Source organism: Nyctereutes procyonoides, unplaced genomic scaffold, assembly GCF_905146905.1.
Source record: "Nyctereutes procyonoides isolate TBG_1078 unplaced genomic scaffold, NYPRO_anot_genome, whole genome shotgun sequence".
In the NCBI taxonomy this organism is placed as follows: domain Eukaryota; kingdom Metazoa; phylum Chordata; class Mammalia; order Carnivora; family Canidae; genus Nyctereutes; species Nyctereutes procyonoides.
In genome coordinates, this window is record NW_026575146.1 from 1639697 (window position 1) to 1665672 (window position 25976).

The 25976-nt window shown below is 37.0% G+C and overlaps 1 protein-coding gene across 11 annotated transcripts in view; it reads right to left on the reverse strand.

Annotated features, from left to right (window-relative positions):
- PLAGL1 (PLAG1 like zinc finger 1) overlaps positions 1-25976 on the reverse strand; it is a 112116-nt gene that overhangs the window by 35948 nt on the left and 50192 nt on the right. For all 11 annotated transcript variants that reach the window (XM_055311666.1, XM_055311664.1, XM_055311668.1 and 8 more), the window contains exon 2: positions 13016-13052. The gene's annotated coding sequence lies outside the window, so the exon portion shown is untranslated. The remainder of the gene's footprint in view (positions 1-13015; positions 13053-25976) is intronic.

The following is a 25976-nucleotide window of genomic DNA, read 5'->3' on the forward strand; positions in this document are numbered from 1 at the left end:
ATTGGTTACCTACCCTGAACAGATTTGATCAAAAGGTTTCTAAAGTCTCCCCTGAATTCTAACCTGCTTGTTTGACGCAACCTTCAAGAAAGCCTGTAAAATAATGCATTATTTTATCGTGCTCCATTCCATTTCTGCCACTAATCCTGAGGAAGCATGGGAGTGGATGGGTTAAATCTGAAAATTCCTACACCAAAAAGAAAATAAACAATGTTGGAATGAAAGGTATGGAGAAGTCATTCCTTGACACAGAACACAACTTCCCACATGCCCATCTTATGAGCTTCAGTATGACCTGGGAGATCCATTCACTGATTATTCACTGATCACCAAAGATGCCATTTTGTACATGGTACTGAACAGTCTTCAAGAAGACTTTCACTTATTCTCAGGATGAGACAGAAGTGAGCTTAGAAAATACAAAGGTCTCAACAGCACACAAAAGATGGCTTCCTAGTAGATGCGGCGTGACAGTTATATTAGGAGTCTCAAAGCTGACTCTGGCACTGATCCATTTTGGGCCTCTCTGTCTTTCTACTCTTTCAAAATGGAGACAAATATCTGTCAAGAATTCAGGTATTGTGAAATAACCGATCCTCAAATACAAAGTATCTCATTGGAGAACGCTAGTCTCTTGAGTAGAACTTCCTTACATAATAGATCACTCTAATTCAACAGAGCTGCTCTGGAAACTCAGTTTCTATAAATCAAATCATTTTTTTAAAAGGTCTCAGATAATTTACTACTTAACAAAGGCTATGGCAAATGACAAAATACACTCATCAATTCATTTATATACCCTTTCAAAAGCATTTAAAGCATTTAGAAACATCAATTTGATCTTCACCACACGCACCTAAGATAGGTGATTTTACTAGTTTCTATTTTTGAATGAGGAAAACAGACTTAAGAAAGGTAACAAATATGTACTGGAAACACAACTTGGAAGTATTCTGTTTTTCAACCCCATGTAATACCTTGCTGCCATGTATACATACAATTATTCACTGAACTTCTCTCACCATAACTACATTGAATAATCAATCTACTCCTAAGCCCGATGCAATGTACCACTCATCCAAGGAGGCAGTGCTTGAGTATGGAGTCTGGTGCCCGATCCACATTGAAACTTTAGTGTCACCTTTTGGTAATTTTGTAAATTAAGCAATTAACATAATTTTCGGATTCTCAGTTTCTCAACTGCAAAAGAGGAATAATATTTTCTCTGACAGTGTCTGTAAAGAATCAAGTTAGATAACTTGTATAAAGCACCTACAGTAGCATTAGCACATAATAAATGCTTAATCATGCTAGCTATTATCATTGGTGTTGAAAATCAGACCAATATAAAACGTAAAGGAGAAAAATGTGTCCTTTTAAATAAAAAGATATAAAATTTAACTTTCAGCCTCTGGATTATATGGTTCTCTCTAGTACTAAAAATTTACCACTTGAGTCTAATATTTTAAGGTAGCTAACTAATAAACCCAGATAAAACTGTCATAAAAGATAAGCTATTACACAAAATAGAAACACCAATTGAATTGTCTTTTAAAAATCTAACTGAAGAAAATCCTTGGTTGTTACAAAGCAGCGATATGGTTTTTCTGTGCAATCAGCTTTGCTTCTTGCCATTTAACTACTTTACGCAGGAATATATTTGTGAAAGGCAGAAATTCACAGACAGTTGCCACATGAAAATGAAAATATAGAATAGGAATATTTGTTGCATGGAGTTAGTGCTTTAAAGTTTTCAAAGACCACATATGTTATTTCATTTGACCCTCACACTACTTACTAGGAGAAAACAGAGGAACTTTTTCTAGCACAAAGACGGCCGGCCAGTGGTAAAAAAAAAAAAAAAAAAAAAAAAGGGCAAACTTATTTTTTTTTTTTTTACTCCTGGTCTCATTTTTCCTAACACCTTAACAATAGTTGGTAGTATGTAGATGTTACAGTACAGAGTGTACAAAATACTGTGAAAAGACAGAGGCCACTAAGTCTGAAAGAGCCAGAAAAGGATTTGGAGAGAAGGTGACATATACCCAACCTTTTAGACCTAATACAAAATCACATCTAGAATGTTGGTGATTGTCTCTGAGCTTGATGCAATTTTCTCTGAACTCTGAATACATCTTTCAGTGGCTTACTTCTCATGCACTGTTTTTGTTGAATTGCAAACTTAAATGGATCTCCCTTAATTTTTTTTTTTTTTTACCCAAGGCTTTGATATTAAAAGAACTAGAAAGCTAAAGCCACTGTTATTTGACTAAACACCACTTATAGCTCCTTCTAATTCTACAGTTCCAGGATTTTTAAAAATTACTGCTCATTCTTATATTGTATTACCCACTATATAAGACATCAGTTTAAATGTGCATGTTAATTTACAGCCTATTAACATTGAAAAAATGTTTTTTCCTTCACTACCATTTATCTCAGAAGTTAATAGTTGGGAAGAACCCTTTAAGACTATCTCAGGGAGGGATGCCTGGCTGACTCAGCTAGTAGAGCATGTGACTCTAGATCTCGGGATAGTCAATTTAAGCCTCACCTTAGCTGTAGAGATTATTTAAAAAATAATCAAAGAATACCTAAGGGAATGTGCCTCACTAAAGAAAGTCACCCACAGCAGGGAAAGTCTGATGGTTATTTCTTTCCTATGAAGGTCTAAGAGTTGCCTTTTTATAACCATCTGTACTGTCTTCTCCAACATGAAATAAACATTTTTTTATCCAGATGTTTAAAGATGATTTTGATGATCTATTACCTAGAGCCATTATTTTCAGGCTGTTGAGCTTTCCTAATATAGGCACTTGGTGCTATAAACTTCTCTAAAAGGCCTGATGTAGTTGCATCCTCATTATTTGGAAGTAAGTTTTTATTTTCATTCAGTTGACAGTACTTTCCAATTTCCCTTTTCATTTTTTTGTAACGTGGGTTATTTGGTAAAATTTACCAGCACAACCATTTGGGCCTGGTGAGTATTCTTTTCTGGAAAGTTGTTGTTTGGTTTTTATTTTTGTTTTGTTTTTACTATTAACTTGATTTAATAGAGGGCAATTTGAGTTACCTATTTCTCCTTGAGACAGTTTCAGTGGTTTGTATACATCTTTCTAGACATAGTTCCATTTCATCTGCTTTCAAATCTGTGGGCCTGTAGTATTCTCTTATTTCCCCTGTAATATCCATGAGATCAGTACCATGAGGTGAGTAGTTATGAGCTCTCTTCTGTTCCTGACATTGGTAATTCACACCTTCTTTTTTCTTTGGTTGAACTGGCCATAGTTCTATTTTTATTTGATTTTTTTATCTTGTTCAAAGAACCACTTTTTGTTTTGATTTTCTCTTGTTTTCCTATTTTCAATTTTGTTAACTTCCCTGATTTTTATTTATTTTCTTCTACTTGCTTTAGGCCTAATTTGCTTTTCTTTTGCTAGGTTAATGAGGTAGAAATTTAGGTTACAGATTTTAGATATGCTAATATATGCATTTGTTGCTATAAATTTCCCCCTAAGCATTGTTTTAGCTGCCTGCCCCCACACACTTATTTATAAGCTTGTTTTAAGCTTTAGTTTAAAATATTTTAAAGTTTTTCATGAGACTTCTTTGAGCCATGGATTAGCCACCCCAAGCTTAAAAAAATTAATTCAAAAATATTGTTTTCCCTTACTTTATAATCTAATCGTGTCTTTAGATATATAAAGTACATTTCTGTAGGCACCACATAGCTAACTCATTTTCTTTTTTGAAAAGTCTAAGCTGACATTCATTGACCTTTACTTAGAATGTTTACACTGTTTATACTTAATAGGACTATTGATAGTTAAGTTGAAATGTACATCTTGCTACTAATCTGTACTCTATTTCCCTTTTCCTTTTTTTTTTCTTTGCCTTCTTTTTGGGCTTTTTCTGACTTAATTTTATCTCCTTTGGCTTAGAACTCTTTCTTTTGAGGTCTTAGTGGTTGACTTAGGGTTTCTTGTTGTATTCTTTTTTTTTTTTTAAGATTTTATTTATTTATTCATGAGAGACACAAAGACAGAGGCAGAGACACAGGCAGAGGGAGAAGCAGGCTCCATGCAGGAAGCCTGATGTGGGACTTGATCTCGGAACTCCAGGATCACACTCTGAGCCGAAGGCAGACACTTAACCACTGAGCCACCCAGGCATCCCTTCTTGTTACATTTTTAACACAATGCACCCTCAAGGGATATTACACCTCTTCACATGTGGTATAAAAATTCTGGCTCGGTTGGTTAAATGTCTGCCTTCATCTCAGGTCATGATTTTAGATTAAGCTAGTAAAAAAAGTATTTTACTATCTTTTTTGAAAGATATTTTTTATTAGCTATACATCTTCTAGGTTGACAGTTTTTTCCTTCATTATTTTAAAGAAGTTGTTTCACTGTCTTTTGGATTGCATTGCTTTTGGTGAAAAGTCTATTGTCATTCTTTGTTCCTCTAAGTTTATAGTGTCTTTGTTTTCTGTTTTAAAATCTTTATTACTGGGCAGCCCCCATGGCCCAGCAGTTTGGCGCCGCCTTCGGCCTGGGGTGTGATCCTGGAGACCCAGGATTGAGTCCCGCGTTGGGCTCCATGCATGGAGCCTGCTTCTCTCCCTGTGTCTCTGCCTCTCTCTCTCTCTCTGTCATGAATAAATAAATAAAATCTTATAAAAATAAAAAAAAATAAAATCTTTATTACTGGTTTTAAACTGTTTGATTGTGATGTATGTTGGTATCATTTTGTTCATTTTTTGGTGTACTTGCTGGTATTCATTAAGCCTTTAAGATATGTGAACTTATGGTTTCCATTAAATTTTGCAAATTTTCAGCCATTATTTCTTTAAATATTTTTTCTGTTACCTTCCTCTTTGGAGATTCCACTTATACATACATTTGGCTGTTCAAAGTTGTCCCATAGTTCACTGATGGACTGTTTTGGTTTTGCACTGTATGTTTGTGTTTTATTTTGTATAATTTCTATTGCCATATTTCAAGTTCACAAAGTCTTTCTGCAACATCTAGTCGGTTGTTCATCCTAAACAGTGTATGTTCCATTTCAGATGTTTATGTTGCCTCTAGAAGTTCAACTTGGAATTTTTTATAGCTTTCATGTCTCTCCTTAAACTTACTACTCTACAATCTTGGGCATATGCATGAAAAAATAACTTTTATTATCTTTGCTTACTAAAGGTGCTTACTAATCTTTTTAAAAAATCTGTTTATTTGTTAATATATTTATTAAATCTATCATCTGCAAGTCTGTTTGTATTGGGTGATTTTTCTCTTCACCATTGAATTTTCCTGTTTCTTGGGAGACCTGGAAAATTTTGATTGAATGCTAGATATTGCATACTTTACCTTATTAGGTGCCAGGTATTCTGTAGTTCTTTAAATATTCTTGAGCTTTGTTTTGGGAAGAAGTTAAACTATTAGAAACCATCTGACCTTTAAACCAAGAGTCTGCAAATTGTGGCCCACTAGCCAAGTCTGGCCCATAGCCTATTTCTGTAAACGAAGTTTTATTAGAATTTGGCCATCCTTGCGGAGAAAAGGGAACACTCTTGCACTGTTGGTGGGAATGTGAACTGGGGCAGCCACTCTGGAAAACTGTGTGGAGGTTCCTCAAATAATTAAAAATAGACCTGCCCTATGACCCAGCAATTGCACTGTTAGGGATTTACCCCAAAGATTCAGATGCAATGAAACGCCGGGACACCTGCACCCCGATGTTTCTAGCAGCCATGTCCACAATAGCCAAACTGTGGAAGGAGCCTCGGTGCCCCTCGAAAGATGAATGGATAAAGAAGATGTGGTTTACGTATACAATGGAATATTCCTCAGCCATTAGAAACGACAAATACCCACCATTTGCTTCAACGTGGATGGAACTGGAGGGTATTATGCTGAGTGAAGTAAGTCAATCGGAGAAGGACAAACAGTGTATGTTCTCATTCATTTGGGGAATATGAATAATAGTGAAAGGGAATATAAGCGAAGGGAGAAGAAATGTGTGGGAAATATCAGAAAGGGAGACAGAACATAAAGACTTCTAACTCTGGGAAATGAACTAGGGGTGGTGGAAGGGGAGGAGGGCGGGGGGTGGGGGTGAATGGGTGACGGGCACTAAGGGGGACACTTGACGGAATGAGCACTGGGTGTTATTCTGTATGTTGGTAAATTGAACACCAATAAAATTAATTTATAAAAAAGAAAAAGAATTTGGCCATCCTCATTCATTTACATATTATCTACAGCTGCTTTAACATTACAGTGGCAGAGGTTAGTAGCTGCAACAGATATCATATGGCCTATAAAACCTAAAATAATTTCTATTTTACTCTTTACAAAAAAAAAGTTTATATCCCTTTTTCAATGGCCTACTTTTAGGAATTTTTTTTTTGAAAGATCAGAGCAATATTTAGGCTAGGGCTAATTTTTCCTCACTACTGAGGCAATACTTCTCCATGTACTCCATTTTATGCCATCTGTATTACAAAGTTTTTCTAGTTTGGTGGGACACATTCTTCTCTGCCTGTGATCTACATTTTCCTTCCTAGTGGTTCTTTTCCTAGCCTTGGTTATTAGTTTTCTCATATGCATGCACTAATCAGCACTCACCTGAAGACTCCAGGGGACCCTCTGATGACCTCCAAAGTGTTCTCTTTGTGCAACTCTTTCTTCTATGCAATGCTGTCCTACAAATTCTAGCTGTACTTGCTTCCATGAGTTCCCAATACTATCATCTCAATTCAGGGTGACCACTGAGCTGTGTTTGGGTTCCCCTTCTTACACTGTGGCCTTGGGCACATCATTTCTCAGGGTTCTCTCAGGGTTCACAGTCTTCTCTCAGGGTTCATAGTCTTATGCCACTCGTTGCCCAATATCTGAAAACCTGTTTTATATATTTTATGAGCTTTTTTGTTTTGTTTTGTTTTGTTTGTTTCATTTTGGTTTTGGTTGTTTAAGGCAGGAGAACAAACCCAGTTCTTGTTACTACACCATGCTAGAAAATCATGGACGTCCCCTTAGTATGAAGCTCCAATTCCTTACATTTGCATTAATGCTTTATATTTTCAAGTACTGAAAAATTTGCATTATCTCACATTTCATATTTTCTACATCATTAAGATGTAGAGATTATCTGAAAGCTTAAATAACGCAAAAAGTAACTTGTCTGGGGTCACACTGCAGAGCTGCCCATGCCTGTTAGTCATTTTCTCTACCATAACAGTATATAATTTTTCAAGATTTGGGATGTATGATATAAATAGTAAGAGACAGTCTTCTCTATGAAGTACTCTGTAAAATAATTTATTACTAGCATTTAAAATCATACTACTGAGTAATATAGAATTAAAGGATTGTTACTGAATATTGCTAATGACCAGGTCTAAAACTTCAATTAATCCTTATAATCCTCATAGATATTATTATTTGTTTTATAAGACAACCTGTGGCTAAGAAAGGTTTATTAACTTGATCACAGTCATGTTCTTATTGGCATCACAGTTAGAATTCAAGCCAGGCTCCACTCATTCTAAAACTTGTGCTCTCCACCATTCTGTCTGCTCCTTAATTTATAGCTCTTAAGAAGAGAGCTTTTGGAACTAAATTATGACAGAACACTCCAAGTCCTTAGTAACAAAATGGCATTAGGAGCCATTTACTAAAATTGTCAAGACCTATTCACTTTTTACCACCAAATAACTTCTAATCAAACAAGCACTGAAAAAGAAAATGAAAATTCTTAGAAAAACTTCAAAGCTAGTTTTTCTCCAGGAATACTTGGAAATATATAGAGGATTGAGATTTGAGCTGCTTTTTAATCATGTTAGTAATCTAACTAACATTCTCAAATTCAAACGTCTTACTGAATTATCTGGGAAAACTTACAACTGACAAAACTCAGCTGAGCTTGAGCTCTGGCTCTAGAATTTTCTTACCTCCAAGTATTGAAAGCATATTCTTAAGATCTTATTATTTATTTTCTGGTAATAAAGCTATACATACTGCAAAAAAATTCTGAAAATACACATTTTTTATGTGAGTTATTCTTGCTATTTCTACTAATTCTTGTAGTTTCTTGCTAGCCATAAGAAATTAACCTATTGTCTTAAGCTTCCAATTATTGCCACTAAACATGTATTTGCCGTTTCTCTATTTTATGGAATTGCATTAATTCTAAGAGTTTTATTATTGACTTTCAGAACTGTATGGTCTATCTCCACCATACTGTCTATAAGATTTTAGCATTATCTCCTCCTCTAATAACTATACATGTTACTTTTCAGTCTCACTGCCTGGCTAGAACTTAAACAACCATGTTAGCAGAATCATGTCAGTACTCTTGATTTTGATGGAAATGTCTGTGGGATTTAGTATTAATAAATGTGTTAAATATGTTAAATAAATGTGTAAATACAAAAGTTTTGTGTCCATAAGTACTATTCCTAAAAGATGACCAGAAGTGGGTGTTAAATATTATTAAATGTCCCATAAGACTAAGTTCACACTTTAAAAAAATTGTGAAAAAAATAAAAAATAAAAAAATTATTGTGTATATATGCATAAGATTCCCAAATATTGAATAATTTTTGTACTCTCAGGGTAAGTCCTATTTAGTCACAGTAGATATTTCTTTTTAAAATCTTATCTGTGGGCAGCCCCGGTGGCGCAGTGGTTTAGCACCGCCTGCAGCCCGGGGCGTGATCCTGGAGACCCTGGACCAAGTCCCACGTCGGTCGGGCTCTCTGCATGGGGCCTGCTTCTCCCTCTGCCTGTGTCTCTGCCTCTCTCTCTGTCTCTATGAATAAATAAATAAAATCTTTTTAAAAAATCTTATTCGCATATTTTTACACTTATTCTCATAACTGACAATATTTAAAAATTTTTGTATTGGCTATTATGTTCTAATGAGGGTTATATAAGTCTTTTGAATATATCTATTTTATCTTTCTGAGCTCTGGAAGTCATGTAGCATGTAAGTAACTATTACACGAACATTAGGAAGAATTTATCAATTTGACAGGCAAACTAGGTCAAGATAACCTTTAGTGTATTATACACTGAAAATTTTAAAGTTTATTTAAATAGAACTTTATATAGTACTCACTTGAATTTTTCTTATTCTCCCCTGTATCTGCTCTAATATTCTTTTTGTATTTTTTTAGTCACCTAGTATATGGGCAATTTTTTAAGTGTTCCAAAAGCATTATAGTGTAGGGCTGTATTTATCTTTTGTCTAATGATCTGTTAATACTTAAAAGGACCCATGACAAGATAGGAATTATTTCTTTATTGCCACCTCCAGTCAGAAAAACCTAAATCCCATGGAAAACTCCTGTTGGCCTGGCTTGGATCACATGGCTGCCCCAGGTCAAGGATTTCAGAAGGACAAGATACAAAGACTGCCCAAATGTGAGTCACTTACCCATTTTTGTAATCAGGAGGCAACAAGAAAAGGGCGTGTTAGGCAAAGTCAATAACTACTATACAATCCCTTTCCCTATTCCACTTTCTTCTTTCTGAATTAAACACACAAAGTTCCCTTCCTTGTGGACTTCATCTTTGAATAAAGGGAAGACAAACAAAATATATATCAGATGGTGATTTAAAGTACTGAAGAGACAGGGAGCACTAAAGAGGGTAAGGCAGGGAGAAGCAGTGGCAATTCAAAATAGGCTGGTCAGGGAAGGCTTAGGTGTGTTGACAATTTAGCAAAGGTCTGAAGAAGGTAAGAAGCAAGCCTTATGGCATTCTGTGGCAACAACAACTGCAAAACCCCGACCTGGAACAAGCATGTTGGTATGGCTAAAGCAGGGAGTGAGGGCGAGCAGTAAAAGGTTAGGTCAGAAGTAATGGGGGCCCATATTAAGTTGATTAACCTCTACAAAGAGAGGCACTGGCTGGAGTCATTAGAGCAGAAGAGTAACCTGATCAGAGTGAGAGTTTTAAATAATTCATCTGGCTGCTGTTCAGAAAATAGATTATAGGGGAGAAAATATAAAAACAAGGAGACCAGTAAGAAGACTATTTTAATAAAAAGATAATAAGGTTTGGGTCAGTATGATAGTGAGAGAGGTAGTAAGAAGCAGTCCTCTTCTGGATATACTAAGGTAGTTATTTCCTGACAGCTAGAAAAATAGAAGGTGAGAAAAAGAAGAAATGATAATGATGCCAAAGAATATGGCCTGAGACCATGGAGGAAGAGAGTTACCATTTACAGAGATTAGGAAGACTAAAGAAGAAGACAGTCTGGCTAAGTATGGAGAGGAACCTAATTGTGGACATGTTAGCTCTGATATGCCTATCAGATGTTCAGTAGTTGGATATTCAAATTTGGACTTCAGGAGAGAGGTTCACACTGGAGATATAAACTTGGTAGTTACCAGCATATACGTGTAGTTAAAGCCATGAGATGGAATCAGCTTAGCTAGAGAGTGAGTGTAGGCGGAGAAACTGCGGGAATTGCCTCCTGGGTCACAGCAATATTTGGGCAGTTCACCCAGGAAGGAAAAAGGAAAGACAGAACGTAAGGTACAGGTGCAGATGGTTGGGTAGATGGGATGATGGGTGCTTATGGAAGCTCTCTTTCTTCCAGAAGTAATTCTATTTTATCAGTGAAAAATAAAACCATGTCATCAGGTGAAAGGGAGAATAGGAGAAGAGGAACTGGAAGTTTACAGAGAAATAGGTTTTAAACACTTTCCTTTTGGAATTGTCCAAATTGCTAGAAAACATTAGGGGCCCACTAAGATTAGTAGTTGAAATCGTTAAAGTAAGACTAGTGAACATGGCTGGGTACCTTTCTCCAGTGGTGTTCAGCCGGGCAGCTACAGGCATGGGTGAGAGACAGACTGTGTCCTTGGGATTTAGATATCCAAGTACAACAAGGCAAGCAGGAGGAATCAGAGAGGAGGATAAATGGGTGATTTTTAATGATAGGGTAGAGGCTATTTACTTGAGTAAGTGGAGTTAAAAATCTGTTGGTGGGAGTGGGGATTGGTGGAGAATGGGATGCGTAAGATCAAGATCATGGAGGGAAATAGTTACTGCTAATGACTAAATCCACAATATGACCATGAGAGGACATGCCTGAAGTAGTTTGGGAAGCAAGATGATTGAAAGAAAGGAAGGAAGTGAGAAATTAGGATAACGGAAGGACCCCAAGGGGGCCATAAAATTACCAAAACTTAGAACACATTAGTCTTGGAGAGAAGGACAGTGAGTCAGAAGCTAAATCTTCAAGAAAAGAGAGTGATGTGGGAATTAGTAAGTGACTAGAACAAGAAAAAATTCATATAAAAATACATTTAAAAAATCACTTTATAGCTATAATAATTATTAATCCTTAACTGGACATCAACTATTTTTAATATACTTCAACAGTCTTTTTATGTTATACTTCTTCCATTCTAGCATTTGTGCTTATTTTCTTTTGCCATCATTGTAAAAAATGTACAAGAGATCCTGTCATTTTTATCAACTTCACAAATCTTAAGGCACTATTTCCCCAAAAACATTTCATGGAGAAAAAGCATTATGGCATATTTGAGGACACTGGGGTTAAATTGGAAAATATGTTTGAGAACCACCATAAACCATAGGCTCTCTTAGATAATCAGTTGTTGGAAGTAGTTCTAATTTTAACTTATAAAAAGGCAGCATGACCTTAGGTCCCTTTCCCATATAGTATCAGTTAACATCCAAAGGAGTAAGTATTCCAAGACATATACTTTGGGGAAGACTGTATTAGAGGTGTCTTCCTAGTGGCCTCAAAATGGTGAAACAAAACCTGTTAGAACAAGATTCAAGGGGATCCCTGGGTGGTTCAGCGGTTTCACGCCTGCCTTTGGCCCAGGGCGTGATCCTGGAGTCCCGGGATCGAGTCCCGCATCGGGCTCCCAGCATGGAGCCTGCTTCTCCCTCTGCCTGTGTCTCTGCCTCTCTCTCTCTATGTCTATCATGAATAAATAAAAATAAATCTTTAAAAAAATAAAAATAAATAAAATTTTTTTAAAAAAGAACAAGATTCAAACTGATACACAGAGAATGCAACTCCCCCAGATGTTACTTTGTAACAATATTATCCTCCATTGCTAACATGAAAAAGAAAGCCATTTTCAGACATTTCTCAAAGATGTCCTTAAGATTAGTTTAGCATATTTCAGTTCATCAAAATGACAATATATATAAATCAAAAATAGTGACTGCACATTATAATAGTTCATGACCTTATTTTTCCATAACAGGCAACACAGTCTCTTTTCTCAGAACCTGGCCAAGTGAAATCCACTTAATAATGTAATATGTTTTCAGTGATACAAAGAATAATTTATTGTCTCAGGTTAAAAATGTTTGTGTAAATTTTCCTTTCATTTCAAATGTTTGCATTTCATGGAATTAAAAAAAAACCCTACTCATTATTAAATCAGTTCTAATTTTTTCCCCCAAATACGACAGAGAAAAAGTTACAAAATAGCAAGATATCTACTTTAAATGATAAAATGAAAATAAAGTTAAATTCTCCCGTCTGGAATCCTGCCCTCATTCCATCTAATTGCCAGATTTTCAAATGTAAATAAAGCAGAATTCATTTTATCTCACTGGTCAAACCACTTACACTTGTGGCTTTCTCCCAGGGTGTTGTGTCCCTGTTATCATCAGCCATGAAGATGTTCTGTGTAAAGACTGTGATATCCAACAGGATGGATGTATATACAATCTCAGCTCCACAGATGACACTTCACTCCTAATCATAACCTTGATAGGAAGTCACTCCAAAGAAACAGATGGCACTAGGCTAAGATGTGAAATTCAACTTACTCAAAATAACTATCACCTAATAGTATCAGAAAAAGTGAAACAGACCTTAAAATAATGTAAGAACCAAATAATAGAGTTTTGCTCCAATTTTTGCTCCAGGTTTTCTAGAAAAGTACTCTTATGTGATCAGAAAATCTACAATGTTGGGGGTAAAGAATAAAAAAATGAAAATGTCAACTTACAAAGCCAGTGATGACTTGTCAATGAGGCAGAAGCAACCTAAAAACAAACAAAAAATAAAATTATTTAGTTTATATAATAGTTTATATAGTAGTTTATATAATAGTATATAAACATGCTTTTTAAATTTTACTATAACTATGGATTCATATATGATTTTAAGAAAGATCTTGAGTACCCTTTACTCAGTTTCCCCAAATGATAACATTTCACAAAACTTAAGTAGAATATCACAATAAACATATTTATATTAATACAATCCACTAGTCTTTTGAGATTTCCCAGTTTCACTATACTTCTTGGTGTATGCATTTAGTTCTACAGAACTTTACTACCTTATGGCTTACCTATCTACCACCATACCATGATATGAAACAGTTCTATCACTGTAAGGATTCCTCAAAGTTGCCTTTTTATAAGCACACCTACCTCCCTCCACAACCCCCTCCTGTCCCTAACCTCTTATACATCTATTTTTAACCTTAAAGCAACAACATCCATTTGTGAGCAATAATTATTTTACTCATTGGGCATAAAAGACTACTACCTAGTATATGTCAAATCGTGAACAAAGAATTCCATTTTTCTGCATTGAAGAATACATTTCAGTTAAAGGAACAGTCTCTGGAGAGAAACTGTTTTTTCTCATTGTCACCATAACAAACTATTCACTTCAAAAGTCAAAAGGTGAGGGGATCCCTGGGTGGCGCAGCGGTTTAGCGCCTGCCTTTGGCCCAGGGCGTGATCCTGGAGACCCGGGATCGAATCCCACGTCGGGCTCTCGGTGCATGGAGCCTGCTTCTCCCTCTGCCTGTGTCTCTGCCTCTCTCTCTCTCTCACTGTGTGCCTATCATAAATAAATTTAAAAAAATTATTAAAAAAAAGTCAAAAGGTGAAAGGTAAGCTTAAGAGTATTGTCTGAACTCAGATTCCACATTTTCAACATATATTTTAAAAGACTTCATTTGGGCAGCCTGGGTGGCTTAGCGGTTTAGTGCCGCCTTCAGCCCAGGGCGTGATCCTGGAGACTGGGGATCAAGTCCCGCGTCGGGCTCCTTGCATGGAGCCTGCTTCTCTCTCTGCCTGTGTCTCTGCCTCTCTCTGTGTGTCTCTCATGAATAAATAAATAAAATCTTTAAAAATTTTTTTTAAAAGATTTCATTCTTTTAGGGCAGTTTTAAGTTCACAGCAAAATTGAGGAAAAAGTATTTTTAGATTCAAATTCAATTTATTCAACAACTGGTATATAAGAAAGCAACTGACTGTCATATATTAGCCTTATATCCTGCCACCTTGTTATTAATTACTTATTGGTTCCAGGTTTTTTGTTTGTCAATTCTTTTGGATTTTCTACACAGATGATTGTATCGACTGTGAACAAAGATAACTTTATTTCCTCAACAATCTGTATATATTTTATTTCCTTGTCTTAGTGCATTAGCTAGGAATTCCAGTAGGTTGTTGGAAAGGAACAAAAGATCATCTTGCCTTGTTTCTGATCTTAATGAGAAAACTTTTACTTTCTTGCCATAAAGTATAATGTTAGCTGTAGGCTTTTGTAGATATCCTTTATCAAGCTGAGGACGTTCCCCTCTATTTATAGCTTACTGAAAGGTTTTTTAAAATCGTGAATGGGTTTGAGATACTCCAAATGCTTTTCTACATCTACTGATACAATTATCTGATTTTATTTTAGCCTGATGTGAAGATTACATTAACTGATTTTTTTGAATGTTGAACTAATTTTGCATACTTGTGATAATCCCCTTTTGGTCATGGTGTATAATTCTTTCTATAAATTGTTAGATTTGATTTGCTAATATTTTGTGAGGATTTTTTAATCTATGCTCATGAAAGATACTGATTTGTATCTTTAATGTCCTTCTCTGGTTTAGACATTAGGGCAATGCTGGCCTCACAGAATAAGTTACAAAGTATTCCCTCTGCTTCTATCCTCTGAAAGTGATTACAGAGAACTGGCATAATTTCCTCCTTAAATATTTGGTAGAATTCACCAGTAAACCTACCTGGGCAGGGTGCTTTCTGTTTTGCAAGGCAATTATTTGATTTCTTTAACAGATATAGGTGTGGGCAATGAGCTGTTCATAGCATTGTTGTTACTCTTTAAATGTCCAGTGGATGTGAAGTGATATCATCTCCTTTGTGATATTAATAGTGTGTATCCTACTTTTCTCAGCCTCACTAGAGGTTTATCAATTTTATTGATCTAACAAACCAGATTTTTATATCATTGCTTTTCTCTGATATTTCATTTTTAATTTGTTTTCTTTCTTTCTTTCTTTTTTTTTAAGAGTTTACTCTCTATACCCAGCAATCCTGAAATCAAGAGTTGCACACTCCACCAACTGAGCCAGCTAGGTGCCCTGATTTCTGCTCCAATTCTTATTACTTTTTTTCTTCTGCTTACTTCCAGATTTAGGTTTTTTCCTAGTTTCCTAAGGTGGAAATTTAGATTACTGATTACAGGGCTTTCTTCTTTTCTACTATATGCATTATAATGCTATATACATTTTTCTCTGACACTTTCTCTGCATCTGATATTTTGATAAGTCATGTTTTCATTTTGTTCAAAATATTTTAAAATTTATCTTGACATACTTTTTGACCTATTATTTATAAACTGTGTTTACCTCTGTATTTTGAAATTTCCTACTTATCTTTATATTATTGATCTCTAAGTTAAATTCTACTGTGGCCTGAGAGCAAACAATTTATGATCTCTATTCTTTTAAATTTGTTGAGTGTTACAGCCCAGAATGTGGTCTATCTTGGTGAATGTTCCATGTGAGCTTGAGAAGAATATATATTCTATTGTTGAATAAAATAGTCTGAAGATATCAATTACATCTATTTGGTTGATGATAATACATTATGTTCAACCATGTCTTTACTGATTTTCAACCTACAATGTCTATCCATTTTTGAGAGAATGTATATAATATCTTTCTAACCAGAAACCTCCAAGAGCTTACCATAGTAAGCACAACATAGTAGCACAACCTAGGTATTTTATATATAACATCTCATTAATCCTCATAACAACCCTATAGGGGATGCACCATATTATCCTTTTTTGGCCCATGAGGAAACTCAGGCACCAAATGTTTTAGTATGTTGTCCAAGATCACACAATTAGCAAATGACTGGTCCTGATACCTGGGTCCAGGCTTTTAGCATCTAGGCTATATGGTCCCTCAAAGAAACCTAGGATGATGAAATCAAGTTATTTTGTGTTATCATTAATTTCTATGATGAACAGTGAAAAATTTCCAAGTCTTGGTAAGTAATAATTATTCCTAAGGGCTAATTTCCCTTTTACTTATGGTTGCTAAACACAGATACCTGGGCAGATAAGAGTATAACCACAATACTTGTACTGTCCTCCTATGGTTCTTCATTCTAAAATATTCCACAAAACTAAATTTTTTTTCATGTTTGTGTTTGCATGTTACCACAGCTAAAACACTTATGTTCATGTTCACTGTTTTCTTAAATTGTTAAATTCTTAATGGATAGAAACTACCTGTGCAACTAGGTTTGTAAGTAACTATACATGAACATGCAAGAAATGCCTTTCACGAGCATAGTCATGAGCACAAAAACAGTAGCAGGATGGCTTTACTTCACCAGAGTTTGTTGTTTCCAGGTACCTGGACTCTAACATGGTAAGGGAATCAAGACCTTCACTGGAAGAAGGTAGGACTCAGCATCAAAGAATATTGTGAGCACTTTCCTTTAAACTTCATTTACCTGCCAGGAAGATGATATTAACTTATTAACCTACATTCAAGTTTTTAAAATTCTAGGTTGTAAAAAACTAACCTTGCCATTCTTAGTTCAGGTAACAAAGTACCATAGACTTGATGGCTTAAACAATAAACATTTATTTCTCCCTGTTCTGGAGGCTGGAAGTCCAAGATCATGGTGCCAGCATGGATGGGTTCTGGGGAAAATCCTCCACGGGGTTTTAGACTGCCAACTTCTCATTGTATCCTCACATGGTGGAAAGAGAGCTAGCTAGCTCTTTGGACACTTCCTACAAGGGCACTGATTTCATTCACAAAGTTTCCACCCTCATTATCTATCTACCTCCCAAAGGCCACACCTTCAAATATCATCACACTGGGCGGGGTGTGTGTGTGTGTGTGTGTGTTTAAGATTTCAACATATGTATTTGAGGGGACAATTGCAATGACTTTCCATGGAGATGAAGATAATACAGTCATCTCTGAAAAACCTCTCTACAAAAATCTCACACCTAGGGGAAAAAATAAGGATATGCTACTAAAAACCTATGCAATTCTGTAATCAGAGAGCTAGACAAATAATGGTATCTTGCAGTAATTTGGACGGCCCAGGTAGACATCTGTGTAACTGGAGAATGCCTCAGGGGATATTAAAAATGTACAAAAACAGTACAGTGGAAAAGCTACTGCAGTAGAAATTGAGATGGAGGGTTCAGAGATGGTGGTCTCACAGTCAAGAAGAGTAACTTCACTCTCTAACTCCGTCAACTCCAACACAGTTGAGTTCTAAAGCCTGCCCATGACTCTGGAACATTTCCCCACTCCTGTTATTTCTTGCTTTCTCTTCTGTCTTCCAGTTGGTGTCCTCACTCCCAACACTTGTACCTATATATATGTCTCTGCAAACAACCCCACATTATACTCTACTGAAGAGGAAAAAAAAAGACTATTGGATACAGTATTTCATCTTTTCAATGCTAACCCTACAAATTTCCCTTCCTAGCACAAAAGTCAACTCTACCTCTCTATTCAATGTCTCTCTACATTATCACGGTCTCCCTTTTTACTAGAGATTTCTCTGCAACATATAACCATGATCTGTTATTTCCCAATCTTTAACAAACAAAACCTTCATTAACCTTGCTCTGCCCTCCTGCTCCCACTGTATTCCCAGACTATCTTTCTCAAATTTCTGAAAAAGACTGAAAATGTAGATAATTCCCATTTCCTCACTTATTTACTTTCCAACCCATTCCCCTGGCTCTTATCTCCACCACTCTATCAAAGATTGTTATCAAGATCATCAAAGCAATTCTTATTATCCTCATTTTCAAAATCAGGGCACTGAAGCTCAAGAGAGATTACTAGGTTGAGATAGTAAAGACATACCTTCCCTTAGAGATAAACCAGAGCCCAGGGATGCCTCACAGCTCTCTTTTCAGGATATCTGACTAAGGACTTCATCTCCCAGGGACCTCCTTCTTCCCTTAGGTCATCTTCCTTGCATTAAATCTCAGACTTACTCCCCAAATATGTCATTGTTTTTCACCATTTTTTCATTGAGAAAGAATTCTGCTTGATCTATAAATATTTTCTATAGGTCATTTAACTGAAAATAGGTGGTTTTACTCCCATTGCACAAATAAGAAAACTTTGAAACAGAAAGCTTTTGAAATGTCAGTATCAGACATTTGAGAAGTATCAGAGCCAGCATTTGATCTGATCATCTGGATTCTACACCCTAGACTGCCTGCCTTCATGATGGCTAGATCTCACAGCTTCTCAGTTGTTCCTAATTACATGGTAACAAGGTAAGAGCATCACTCAGAAGTGTGACACAATCCCAATACTTCCATAACGTCAGAAAACGTAGGGATGATACAAATTTGCTATGAGCAAACATAAAGGAAACTGATTTATTTATCCTAACGGGACTTTGTAATGAGAATTACAGTTGTTAAGACATGATACTCAACTTTGATGACCAGAGTATTTCCCCTTCCTAGCACCATGTAGGAAGCTAAATTAGTAAGCATGAAGTATGACAGAGATTTGTATGTCCACCCAGATCCTATTCTTTTTTTCTAAGCACACAGACATTATACTTGCTCAGTATTGCCCTTAAACCTGGGCATGAGGGGCTCATAGCAAATCCTTCCCTATAGAGTAAGAAGGACAAGGATTTAAGGGGACTGCCCAGACTCCCCTCCTAGGCCAAGCTCTAAGTTCCTGTAACCATAGGATTCCTTGTCCAAAGAACTTCAAGCCTGCTACTAGGAACTGTGCAGTCCTCTTTCCTAGACCTATGTTTATGAAAACAGATTGTGCCACTGTGTACACAGCCCTAGGTCCAAGAGGTAGCCAAGGGGTGGCTATTTGCAAGGGTATAGACATAGCTTAAATGTGTGCCCTCTGTGGTGCACAATGAGGCCTGGAACATGAAGAGAAGGGAAGATGGGCCAGCAGTCCTACACTGCCATGCTCTAGAGGTACAGAAATCTCAAGACTCCAGAAATTCCACATTCGAACATAGCTTTCCAGGTCACATAAGATAAATCTGCCCAACATGATCCCAGAGTCCCGGGATCAAGTCCTGCATCAGGTTCCCTGCATGAAGCCTGCTTCTACCTCTGCCTATGTCTCCACCTCTCTCTGTGTCTCTCTCATGAATAAAATCTTTTAAAAAAATTTAAAAAAAGATAAATTTGCCCAAGAATGATAACTGTAAAACATACTCTATCAGCCTAACTTATAACTTTTAGTTATTCACATATAGGATACAATTCAGTCCCTTCTGTTTATATTCCTGCTTTAACTTCTCTACCTCATTATAAGTTAGGCATAGCCATGTGACTAGTTCTAGGCTGCTAATAAACAGTTACAAGACCATTTAACATTCTCTTTCCCACCCATGACAATCAAGATAAAGTATTGGGACGCCTGGGTGGCTCAGCAGTTGAGCATCTGCCTTCGGCTCAGCGCATGCTCCTGGGGCCTAGGATCAAGTTCTGCATCAGGCTCCCTGTGAGGAGCCTGCTTCTTCCTCTACCTATGTCTCTGCCTCTGTGTCTCTCATGAATAAATAAATAAATCTAAAAAAAAATCAATTATTACAGAAAGCATATAAGATGGAGGTATATCCACAGGCCTGAGATTGAGTATGTGGGGCAGTCTCCCAGAAATCCACAATGAATGTTTTAGCATGAGAAAAATAAAATGTTCTTCACTAAAGCCAGAGGTTTGGGGATGACTTGTCAGCATGCCATAACTTTAGCCTATTATGGCTACAAAGAAATTGGTACCAAAAGCAGGATGTTTCCCTAGAAAAACTAGAAACATATTTAGGGTTCAAGAAGCAGTAAGGAAACAGATCTTAAGATTGGAAAGATAGGTGTTTTATACAGTGACAAAATATTTGATAAAGGATTTGTTTCTGGTACCTCAGGAGGCAGATCACAGAAGCTCTAGAAGAGGTAAGAAAACAAAACATTGGAAACCTGGATGGCTCAGCAGTTTGGCGCCTCCCTTTGGCGTGATCCTGGAGACCTGGGATCAAGTCCCACATCAGGCTCCCTGCCTGGAGCCTGCTTCTCTCTCTGCCTCTCTCTCTGCCTGTGTGTCTCTGCCTCTCTCTCTCTCTCTCTCTCTCTCTCTCTCTCTCTGTATCTCTCATTAAAATCTTTAACAAAAGAAGAAAAAAATTTGAAGTGTGCATTGGTTATTTTTGGCTGCATTTAAGAAGGTATTTAAGAAAGGGATGAGCTGAGAGAGGAACTATCCAGTTTACAGTAAGAAGTGAAAAGGAACAGAGAGATTCCAGACATTTCCAATCTTGCAATATTACTTGAACAGCTTCTCAACTCCCATGCTAACAACAGACACAATGAATAAAGGTCATTGTACCCGGAAAACTCTTTAAAAAAAAATTAAACTGCTTCAGGGCAAGAATAGATAACATAGCCATTAAATCACTTTATTTGGGCAAGATGAGGGGGAAAAAATCAGATTAAGGAAAAATTTTCCAATAGAAGCCAGTCAGTTGCCAAATAACTTTATTTTGGTCTAGAAAGAACTATATAGGTAAGAAAGCAAATCAATGCAGATTTGAGAACCAGGTTTCAAAACAAAGGGGGAAAAAACCCACCCCAGAAATATGCTTACCAGCACAGAGAATTAATCAGAAGCTGAGACATGAAATCTTCCAGATTTTGGAGAGAATTGTGTTGCCAAAGAGAACCAGTCTATGAGTTGGTGCCTGAAAATGACCCTTTGGCTCGTCCTATATGGAAGCAGTGAGAAGAAAGGGCTGCTCAGTTCCAAGTGGAGCAAATTCTCTACTCTCCATTTCATATGGAACTAAGGAAGATAAAAGAAGAACTCTCTAGAGGGAAGTACCAGAGCCTCTGAAAACAATAAACAAGAAGACAGAATCAGGCCCCAATCAGAAAACATTTTGTTCCACCAGGGTGTCCCAATATCTGTCATGAGGATTTCAGAACTGCTATGGACCAATGACTCCAGTGTATCTCCTATGTTCCCCTTTCCTAGACAAGATACTTTTAGTATTTAATTGCCTCATTTTTATCATTATATATTAGGTATATGTAAGAGGTGTGCGCGCACACACACACACAAAGGGGGAAGGCCATGTGAGGACACAGCAAGAGGGCAGCCATCTCCAAGCCAGGAAGAGAGGCCTCCTCAGAAACTGAATTTGTTGGTGCTTGGACATCTAGTTTCCAGAACTGTGAGAAAACAAATTTCTGTTATTCAAGCCACCTAATTTGTTACGGCAGTCTGAACAGAATAATACAGATCTGGTACCATGAACTGGAATGTTGCAGTAACCATGTGGAAGTGGCTTTGGAATGGAATAGAGGCTGGAAGAGTTTTAAGGCACATTCTAGAAAAATCCAAGACTGCCTTGAAGAAATAGGAAGTTAAAGGTGACTGTGGCAAGAACTCAGATGTAAGTGAAGAATATGCTATTGGAAATAGTGTAAAGACGGTCGTTCTTACAAAGTAGCAAAGAATTTGGCTGAAATGTGTTGTAGTGTTTATTGGAAGAGCTTGCAAGTGATGGATATTTAGCTGAAGAGATTTCTAATCAAACTACTGAGGATGTGGCCTGGCTTATCCTTATTACTTGAATAGAATTTGAGAAGAGAGAGATAAGTTAAAAAAAATTAGACAAAGAGAGAGAGAACTTGAAGATGTGGAAAAATTCTCAGTCTGTCCATATTGCAAAAAGCGACAAAGCATGCCCTGAAGAAAACACCAAGGGTGCGGGCCAGTGACTCCAAGAGAAGATAACCCTTGAAGTTATTAATCAACTAAAGCAGAAGCCAGGAATAGAGATGGGATTATATCAGCAGAGATTCTCACAGATGGGACCAAACAGAACACAGGATGAAATAAAGGAAGGCTTTTGGACTTCTGAAACTGAATAGGTCTAGACTAGAACTATTTGGTTGCAAAGATGCTTTATTCCTCATGAAAAGGAAAGAATGATCCTAGGGCAATTCAGACATCCTTCCACTCTGAATTCAGCCCCAGAGGGCAAGGCTGTTCCCTCCTTGGTTTAAGAGGGTGGGGCTCCCATCCTTGGTTTCAATGGGTCAGGCGGCCCCCCACCCAGTGCCTTAGGGTTGGGGCCATCACCTAGGGCTATGGGGCCAGAGGGCAGACTGTGAAGCCAGAGAGGATTATTCTTGAGTTTTAAAATCAAATAGAGGGATCCCTGGGTGGCGCAGCGGTTTGGCGCCTGCCTTTGGCCCAGGGCGCGATCCTGGAGACCCGGGATCGAATCCCACATCGGGCTCCCGGTGCATGGAGCCTGCTTCTCCCTCTGCCTGTGTCTCTGCCTCTCTCTCTCTCTGTGACTATCATAAATAAATAAAAATTAAAAAAAAATTTATATTAAAAAAAAAAAGAAAAACTTTCCCTTATAAAAAAAAATAAATAAAATCAAATAGAGTTTGCTAGATGTTGGCCTTGTTTGGGACCTACCAACCCCTTTCTTCTTTCTGGTTTCTCCCTTTTGGAATGGGAATATCTATCCTATTCTGTCCCACCATTTTATTTTGGAACCACCTAACCTGTTTGATTTTACAGGTTCACTGATGAGAAAGGAATTCTGCTTCAGGATGAATTTTACCTCAAGTTTCATCCATATCTGATTTAGACAATATTCTAAAAAAAAATTTCTTAAAGAGGCTCCAGAGTCACTGTGGGGCTCAAACTCATGACTCTAGATCAAGAGTCACATGATCTACTGACTGAACCAAGCAGGCACCCAACATATTTAGATAAGACTTTGGACTATAGATTTATGAGTTGATGCTGGAATGGGTTAAGACTCTTGGAGCTGTTGGAATGGAATAAATGTATTTTACATGCAAAAAGGACATGAACTTAGAAGGTTAGAGAGCAGAATGTTATAGACTGAACTGTGTCCTTCCAAAATTCTTACATTGAAACCCTAATCTCCAAGATGATTATATTTGGTGACAGTGCCTTTAAAAAAGAGGTAACTAAGATCAAATAAGGGCAGGACCTGTGTCTTTCAAGAAGCAGAAGAGATATCAGATACTATTCTTTCTCCACACATGCACAGAGAGGGCACAGGAGGACACAGCAAGAAGGTGGTTGTCTATAAGCCAGGAAAGGAAGTTTAGAAAAAGATACACATGGATGGATGGAAACCAGATTTTCACCACTGTAACTTGAAGAGTAAAAGGAAATTCTTTTCAAAAAATAATTCTAGAGCAACTGGATTTCCACAGTGAAATGAAAAAGTAACCTTGATTCTGATTTCGCATTATTCAAAAAAGTATGCAGATAAATCACAGAATGGAACACAGACCTAACTATGAAACAAAAATGAAGATCTTCATGACTGTGAAATAAGCAAAGATTTCTTAAACAGGACACAAAACATGGTATTCAAAAAATTGATGAACTGGATTCAGGAAATTCTGTTTATCACAAGACATCATTAATGTAAAAAAAAAAAGTCACAGACTGAGAAGCTATTTGCAATACATAGATCCAACAAAGGATTCTAATCTAAAATATAAAGAATTCCTACAGATCAATAAGATGACAATCCAATAAAAATATCAAGACTTGAATAAGTACTGCATAAAACATATGAAAGGGTGCTCAACATTAATAATGAAGGAATGAAAAAGAAAACCATGAGCTACCATCTCACATTCACCAAAGGACTTAAAATGAAAAGAAAAAATAATATCAAGTGCTGGTGAAAATGTGAACTACAACTCCCACTGCTGGTGAGAGTGTACACTTAACTCCTTTGCTGTTGGTTACCTGGCAGGATTTACTAAAACTAATAAATGGCTATGCCACAGCTTTAAAATTCTAGTCTTAGATATATATACTCCTAAGTAAAATACTCCAAATGTCACTAAAAGATCTGTGTATGACTATTCATAGCAGCTCTCTTATTTCAGTAAAGTAAAATTTTATTTTGTAGTTATTTCCAAAACAAATGGATTAAATTGCCCAATTAATTGCACTGATTGCAGAAAATGTTCATGACCAAGTTTCTCTTAACAGAATATTTAGGATGGAAATGTCATGTCTAAATAGTTCAACCTGTAAGCATAAAGGATTAACATACAGAGACAAAAATTAAGCTGTTGAGTATTTTATTGAAACAGGATGCCCAAAGCACTATCACAGCCCAGTCACCTCCCTCACATGCCAAGGTGCTGCTGGGTGGCAGGAAAGGCCTAAAGCAGTGGGTGAGCTCAGATCCAACAGTCTCAGAGGTGCAGGACTCTGGACTCAGACACTGGTTATCAAAGCAAGAACCCAGTTGAGGAGACTCTTTAGTTGATAAATATTTAAGTGATATTCCATTGTATACATAAACCACATCTTCTTTATCCATTCATCTTTCGATGGCACCGAGGCTCCTTCCACAGTTTGGCTACTGTGGACATTGCTGCTAGAAACATCGGGGTGCAGGTGTCCTGATGTTTCATTGCATCTGAATCTTTGGGGTAAATCCCTAACAGTGCAATTGCTGGGTCGTAGGGCAGGTCTATTTTTAACTCTTTGAGGAACCTCCACACAGTTTTCCAGAGTGGCTGCACCAGTTCACATTCCCACCAACAGTGCAAGAGGGTTCCCTTTTCTCCGCATCCTCTCCAACATTTGTTTCCTGCCTTGTTAATTTTCCCCATTCTCACTGGTGTGAGGTGGTATCTCATTGTGGTTTTGATTTGTATTTCCCTGATGGCAAGTGATGCAGAGCATTTTCTCATGTGCATGTTGGCCATGTCTATGTCTTCCTCTGTGAGATTTCTCTTCATGTCTTTTGCCCATTTCATGATTGGATTGTTTGTTTCTTTGGTGTTGAGTTTAATAAGTTCTTTATAGATTTTGGAAACTAGCCCTTTATCTGATATGTTATTTGCAAATATCTTCTCCCATTCTGTAGGTTGTCTTTGAGTTTTGTTGACTGTATCCTTTGCTGTGCAAAAGTTTCTTATCTTGATGAAGTCCCAATAGTTCATTTTTGCTTTTGTTTCTTTTGCTTTCATGGATGTATCTTGCAAGAAGTTACTGTGGCCAAGTTCAAAAAGGGTGTTGCCTGTGTTCTCCTCTAGGATTTTGATGGAATCTTGTCTCACATTTAGATCTTTCATCCATTTTGAGTTTATCTTTGTGTATGGTGCAAGAGAGTGGTCTAGTTTCATTCTTCTGGATGTGGATGTCCAATTTTCCCAGCACCATTTATTGAAGCCATTAGAAACGACAAATACCCACCATTTGCTTCAACGTGGATGGAACTGTAGGGTATTATGCTGAGTGAAGTAAGTCAATCGGAGAAGGACAAACAGTGTATGTTCTCATTCATTTGGGGAATATGAAAAATAGTGAAAGGGAATATAAGGGAAGGGAGAAGAAATGTGTGGAAATATCAGAAAGGGAGACAGAACATAAAGACTCCTAACTCTGGGAAACGAACTAGGGGTGGTGGAAGGGGAGGAGGGCGGGGGGTGGGGGTGAATGGGTGACGTGCACTGAGGGGGACACTTGACGGGATGAGCACTGGGTGTTATTCTGTATGTTGGTAAATTGAACACCAATAAAAATTAATTTATTAAAAAAATATTTAAGTGATAAAACAGGTTTTAAGAAATGAGAAGAATGTACAAGAAGA